The following is a 6,676-nucleotide window of genomic DNA, read 5'->3' on the forward strand; positions in this document are numbered from 1 at the left end:
TGCCAAGTGGATCAGGCATCAGGTGGCAAGGGGCACTATTCAAGGTAGGCTAGGGTGCATGGGAGGAATTTGGTGTGGCAGGGGAATGGGGATGGTGTGTCTTGAGTCTGAGGTGGGAAGGGATGGTATCAAGAAAGCAGCAGGAGAAGGGGAAGGGTTAGGTCTTGATGGTGTGAAGGGGTATGGGGTACTGAGCACAGAAAGGGATTTGAGTCCTGAGCGTGCAAGAGGATTCTGCTGTGGACTGAGGGAAATGGGGTTTGAGTGTGAAGGTAAGGATGAAAATGTCAGGTTCTGGGGTGTACAAAGAACAAAGAACAGTACAGCACAGGAACAGGCCCTTCAGCCCTCCAAGCCTGTGCTGCCACATTTTACCCTTCCATACTAAAACTGTCCTTACTTACAGGACCCACATCTCTCTATTCCCTTCCTATTTATGTATCCATCCAGGTGCTTCTTGAATGCTGCTGTGTGTCTGCTTCCATCACCTTCTCTGGCAACACATTTCAGCCACTCACCACCCTTAATGTGAAAAACATGCCTCACACATCTCTTTTAAACCTCCCTACTCACGCCACGAACCTGTGTCTCCTAGTAATTAGACCCTCCACCCTGGGAGAAATCCTCATACCTTCCACTCTATCCATGCCATTTACAGTCTTATAAACCTCTATCAGGTCGCCCCTCAACCCCCTGCTTTGCAATGAAAACAGACCCAGTCTATCCAACCTTTCTTCATAGCTAAAATCCTCTATACCAGGCAACGTCCTGGTAAACCTTTACTGTACCCTCTCCAAAACATCCACATCTTTCTGGTACTTTGGTGACCAGAACTGTACACAATATTCCTAGTGTGGCCTAACTAAAGTTCTATAAAGCTGCAGCATAACTTATCTATCCTTATACTCAATGCCCCTTCCAATGAAGGCAAGCATGCCATAGGCCTTTTTTTTACTACCTTATCTACCTGCACTGCTACCTTCAGTGATCTGTGGACCTACACACCCAGATCCCTCTGCATATCAATACTCTTAAGGGTTCTGTGATTCACTTTCCAAATTGCATCACCTCACATTTGTCTGGATTAAGCTCCATCTGCCATGTTTCTACCCATGCCTCCAGCTGATCTATATCCTGCTGTATCATCTGACAATCCTCTTCACTATCTGCAATTCCTCCAATCTTTGTATCATCCGCAAACTTACTAATTAGACCAGTTACATTTTCCTCCAAATCATTTACGTAGATCATGAACAGCAGATGTCCCAACACTGATCCCTGTGGAACACTATTAGTCACAGCCCTTTATCCTGAAAAGCATTCTTTCACTTTTACTCTCTGTCTCCTATGACTAAGCCAGTTCTGTATCCATCTTGCCAGCTCACCCTGATACCATGTGACTTCACCTTTTGTGCAAGTCTGTACAAAGTCTGTCAAAGGTTTTACTGAAGTTTGTGTAGACAACATGAACCAATTTTCCCTCATCAATCATCTTCTTCACCTCCATAAAAAACTCGATCAAGTTATTGAGGTATGACCACACCGCACCAATCCATGCTGTCTATCACTAATAAGTCCATTTGCTTCTAAATACAGATCGATCTTGTCCCTGAGAATCTGTTCTAATAATTTCCCTACCTCCAATGCGAGACTCACTAGCCTGTAACCTCCAGGATTATCCCGGCTACCCCTCTTAAACAATGGGACAACATTGGCTATTCTCCAGTCCTCTGGGACCTCACCTGTGGCCAAAGAGGATACAAAGATGTCAGTCAACGCTCCAGAAATTTGTTCTCTTGCCTCCCTCAATAATCTGGGATAGATCCCAGCAGGACCCAGTGACTTATCTACCTTAATACTTTTTAAGACACAAAACACCTATTCCTTTTTAATAGCAGCCAGGCTTAGAAACTCGACACTCCCTTCCCTGAGATCATCCTCCATCAATCCTTCTCTTTGATGAATGCCGACATCAAGTATTCGTTTAGGACCTGACATATCTCTTCTAGCTCTACGCGTAGATTCCATCCTTTATCCTTTAGTGGGCCAACCCTTCCCCTGCCTACCCTCTTGATCTTTATGTATGTATTAAAAGCCTTGGGATTCTCCTTAATCCTGTTCACTAATGACTTTTCATGACCCATTTTAGCCTTTCTAATTCCTTGTTTAAATTCTTTCCTACTTGCCTTATATACTTCAAGGGCTTCCTCAGTTCCCATCCTCCTAGACCTTCGAGGAGCTTTCTTTTTCTTTCTGACCAAGGTCATAACATTCCTGGTCATCCAAGGTTCACATAACTTGCTGTACCTGTCCTTCATTCTCGCAGGAATGTGCTGTTCCTGAATTCTTATCAACTGCCATTTGAAATACTCCCACATGTCCGATGTAGATTTACCCTCAAATAGCTGCCTCCAAGCAAAATTCTCCAGTTCCTGCCCACTATTGTTGTAGTCCACCTTCCCCCAATTTAACACCTTCACCTGAGGACTGCTGTTATCCCTATCCATGAGTATCTTAAAACTCACGGCATTATGGTCACTACTCCCAAAATGCTCCCCCACTGAAACTTCACTCACCTGGTCGGGCTCGTTTCCCAAAGCTAGGTCCAGTATAACCCTTTCCCTTGTTGCACTGTTTACTTATTGAATCAAGAGTCCCTCCTGAATGGTTCTTACAAATTCTGCCCCACCCAAGCCTCTAGCATATAATGAGTCCCTGTCAATATAGGGTGAGTTAAAATCATCCACCACAACAACCCTGCTATTTTTACATCTTTCCAAAATCTGTCTACATATTCATTCTTCTATCTCCCACTGGCTGTTGGGACGCCTGTAGTATACCCCCACCATTGTGACTTCACCTTTCCTACTGCTGAGATCTACCCATATTACCTCGCTGCACGAGTTCCCCAGTGTATCCTCCCACAGTCCAGCTGTGAGATACTCCTTTACCAGTAATGCAACTGCCCCACACCTTTTACCACCCTTTCTATCACACCTGAAACATCTAAAATTTGGGATGTTCAGCTGCCAGTCCTATCCCTTTTTAAGTCAGGTCTCTGTAATTGCAATAATGTCATAGTTCCAAGTCCCAGCCAAAACTCTAAGTTCATCTACCTTGTCCATTATACTTCCTGCATTGAAACATTTGCATTTCAGACCACCTCCCCTGCTCTCTTCAGCAGCTAACTGTTCTTGTTCTTAGTAATGTTTGCCTTGGTTTCTACCTTTCCCTCAATTACTGCATCTACTACTGTGTAATGACTCAGGGAGATATAGTTGTAGGTGTGTAAGGTATCTGTGGGACCTGTTGAATAGCCACTCAAGTATTTGACTATGTATTTAACAGTCTAACCTTTGCTGGGTAACTATTTTGCTTGATTTCGAATAAAACCCTCCAAATTCACCCATTTAAATGGAGACTTTGTGAGGGTTCTAGTCTTAGAGGAAATTGCCAATGGAATCTTTCATTTCCTGGACAATTCCTTCAGAGTCTGATGGGGATTGTGCAGGATCCCCATGTGCAAACCCTGGAATAATAAATTTTAACTTTGTTCTTTCTTCCTATATTGTTCTTAAGATTCTGTACCTAGGAACTTGCACCTAAGATGGTGCCTTATGTGGTGACATTATGCTTTTCACTGTACTTCTGTACTTTCGTACTTGAGTATACAGGACAATGAAATGAAAATTAAAATCAAATCAAATAATGATTGTCCGGGCATTGGAAAATCCAGGCCAATACCCTGTATTCCAACGGCACCCGAAAGAACTCTAACCTTTCATTGAATTAGCTGATCCTTCAGACAGAGCAGTTAGACAAATGTTTGACTTCTTACACAAGCAAAGTGAGAGACCCAGTACTTAAGGACAGTGTCATTAGTCGGGCAGTTTGCGGTGGAACTGGCAACTCAGAGGCTTTATCAACAATCGCTCAACCACATCTATCGCAAAAAGGCTGAAAGTTTAAAACAGAAAGTGAAAAACAGTACTGTCAAGAAGGACGTGCTCACTCAGCTCCAAAGTCTCTTGACCAACTGCCCTCGATCAACGGTCTGTCTGTTCTCCTTTTAATCTGACCTCATAGCACTACCTGCATTGCACAAGGTCCAAAATTCTTCTGTTTATAAGTGGAGCTCTGATGGAGGAGGCTCAAATATCAACAGTGAGGCTTGCAGCCCAATCTCAGGCCTATCTTGAGTCTCCTTATCAGTGTATGGGTACTTAAAGCAATTTATCGCCATTCGAAGAAAGAACATTGGACCAGGATGAAGCCATTCAGTTCCCTGCGCTTGTTCTGCCATTCAAGTAGATTGTGACTAACCTGTGTCTTCAGTCACCCTCCTTACTTCCATAAGCTTTAACATCCTCATTTAACGAATTCTGTCAATCTCAGTTTTGATGCCTTTACCCTAATGTTGTTTGCCTTTCCTTCAAATTGATTGTTGCATTCCTGTGACCCATTCATTTATTGGATCCAATTCTTACAGGCACAATAAAGTGAAGGATGTATTTATTTGTTTTTTGAAACTGTTCTTTCTCAGGCATAAGCTTTGGGCATTCTCTGCTCTTCCCCTCACATCGTGAAGTACAAAGTGAGAACTTGGAGCTGAGCCAAAATTTCCCTGTTCAGCCAAGTGGAGACACATGAGCCTTTTAAATTAGGAATTAGATAGAGAAGGGAATAGCAGTTATAAACAGGTTTTAGTATCAACTGACAATATGAAGTGGTAAATCACCCTGTATAGCAGGCTGCTCCCCCAGCTATTAACACACATTGTACTCCTGGTTTATCAATAAAAGAAGTCTTGGGAACTCACTAGGGAAAGTCAAGCTAAGGTATGGGAACTGTTTATTGAAAATTTGAACAGATAACTGACAAAAAGCAGTTAACTTCAACAGAAGGAGACAATGTGGATGGTGAACTTTCCTTGTCTCTGTTGGCTATCATGTCAAAATGGTAGATACTGCAGCGCAGCATTCAACATTGCAGCCAAGGTTTTGCAATAAATTGTTCAAGGGAGATTAAAAATGAGTGTGCATCCAATCAATGTGTTCTTCTTTGTTGTAAACCCTACTTGAGCATAATTGTCTGCAATTATCAATCAGTTTTCACTCAGATTACAGCAAAAGAAGCCCACAGAAGCAAACTGTAGTTGCAAATAAGATGTCTCGTTAGGTCCCATGGCTCCCCAGAAGAAAGCATTTGATTTTAATGTGAACTGACTGATCCACTAAGCATTATTTGAAAAAAAATGAAGCAGAAGACTGGGCAACAGAAGAATGTGAGCAGGACATTAGGAGCCTGCTAAATGTGAGTGAGAGATCTGAAACTTGAGAGAAGGAAGGAGGAGAATAAAAGCGAAATTTTTGGATATTAAAGGCATCAATATCTATGGGGACAAAGCAGGAATATGGCGTTGAGATAGAGAATCATATTGAATGGCAGAGTAGGTTCGAAGGGCTGAATGGCCTGGTTCTGCTCCTAGATTCTAAGATGCCAGAGATCAAGGATTAGCCTGGCTGCATGTTGGAAGTCAGTGGGAGAATTTGAGCTAAGACTTAGAGTCATAGCAAAAACACAATGCTGACTGCCTCACAAATTAAATATATGTTTCATGACTGAATGCTAGACTTAGATTTTCCAGTCAATTTAACTGGTTTCCAGCAGGACGTTGTTTACAGAGATAGTTCCTTTACCCATTAGAGAGTCTCCAACTTGGATTATTGTTCTGGCCTCGGGAACACAGAGTCAGAATATCTTGTAGCTTCACAAACCCATCCTGAGGAAAGATGGCCCAGAAGATTGGATTTTCATTCTGCAGTAGCTACGTTCTCTGGGACCACAGAATGAGTTCGGAGGCTATCAGATGCAGAGGTAAGCTCTGAGGAAGGCACAACCCACTGGTTTAATGCAACATGAAGTATCTGTCCATCCCTCATATCATTGCCGTCACCTCACCATCACACACTACCGATGTTTCATCCTTGTTAACTGATGGCAGCTCATGCCCTCATCCAATCATCAAAATCTCTTAACACCTTCCCGCCCTAGCCCCCAATCCTATTCGTGGCCCCTCACGTCCTCTTGCCAAGGTATGCCTGCTCTCATGGCCTCCATGTACCCTATGCCCCAACCCATTGTGGTTTCTCAGAACCGCCATGACAGCTTATGGCCTGCTGTCCTTTCCAAAGGTCCTCATACACTTCATGTCAACAAATGCCACTCTGCTGACCCCCATGGTCCCACATATCCTGAATGCAAGTCTATTTCTCTCCATCCATCCCATAGATCCTCATACTCTCCGTGCCAGCATTTGCCAGTTGTCCACTTCCATCATCCTTCATACCCTTCAAGCCAACCTATGCCCCTTCATCCACCCTATGACCCTTTATAGGCCTTGGCCAACTTATTGCCAGCAGATGGCCACTCCCTGTTATCCTTTGCCCTCAGAAGACCATAGCATCTCATGTAGTATGCACTATTAACAAACTTTAGGACTCATGCCAAACTAAAATAAAGTTCCAAATGGCGCAATTTTCCTTTGTTGAGGCTAAGTGTCTTATTGGACATAATGAATGTAATCTTATTTGCCACCTCCACCTCTGAGAAAGCCCGAATGATTGGGCACTAATCAGATTGTTCAGAGCTGACTGATGATCTTAAGCAGTACCTC

Source organism: Rhincodon typus, chromosome 31, assembly GCF_021869965.1.
Source record: "Rhincodon typus isolate 14 chromosome 31, sRhiTyp1.1, whole genome shotgun sequence".
NCBI lineage: Eukaryota > Metazoa > Chordata > Chondrichthyes > Orectolobiformes > Rhincodontidae > Rhincodon > Rhincodon typus.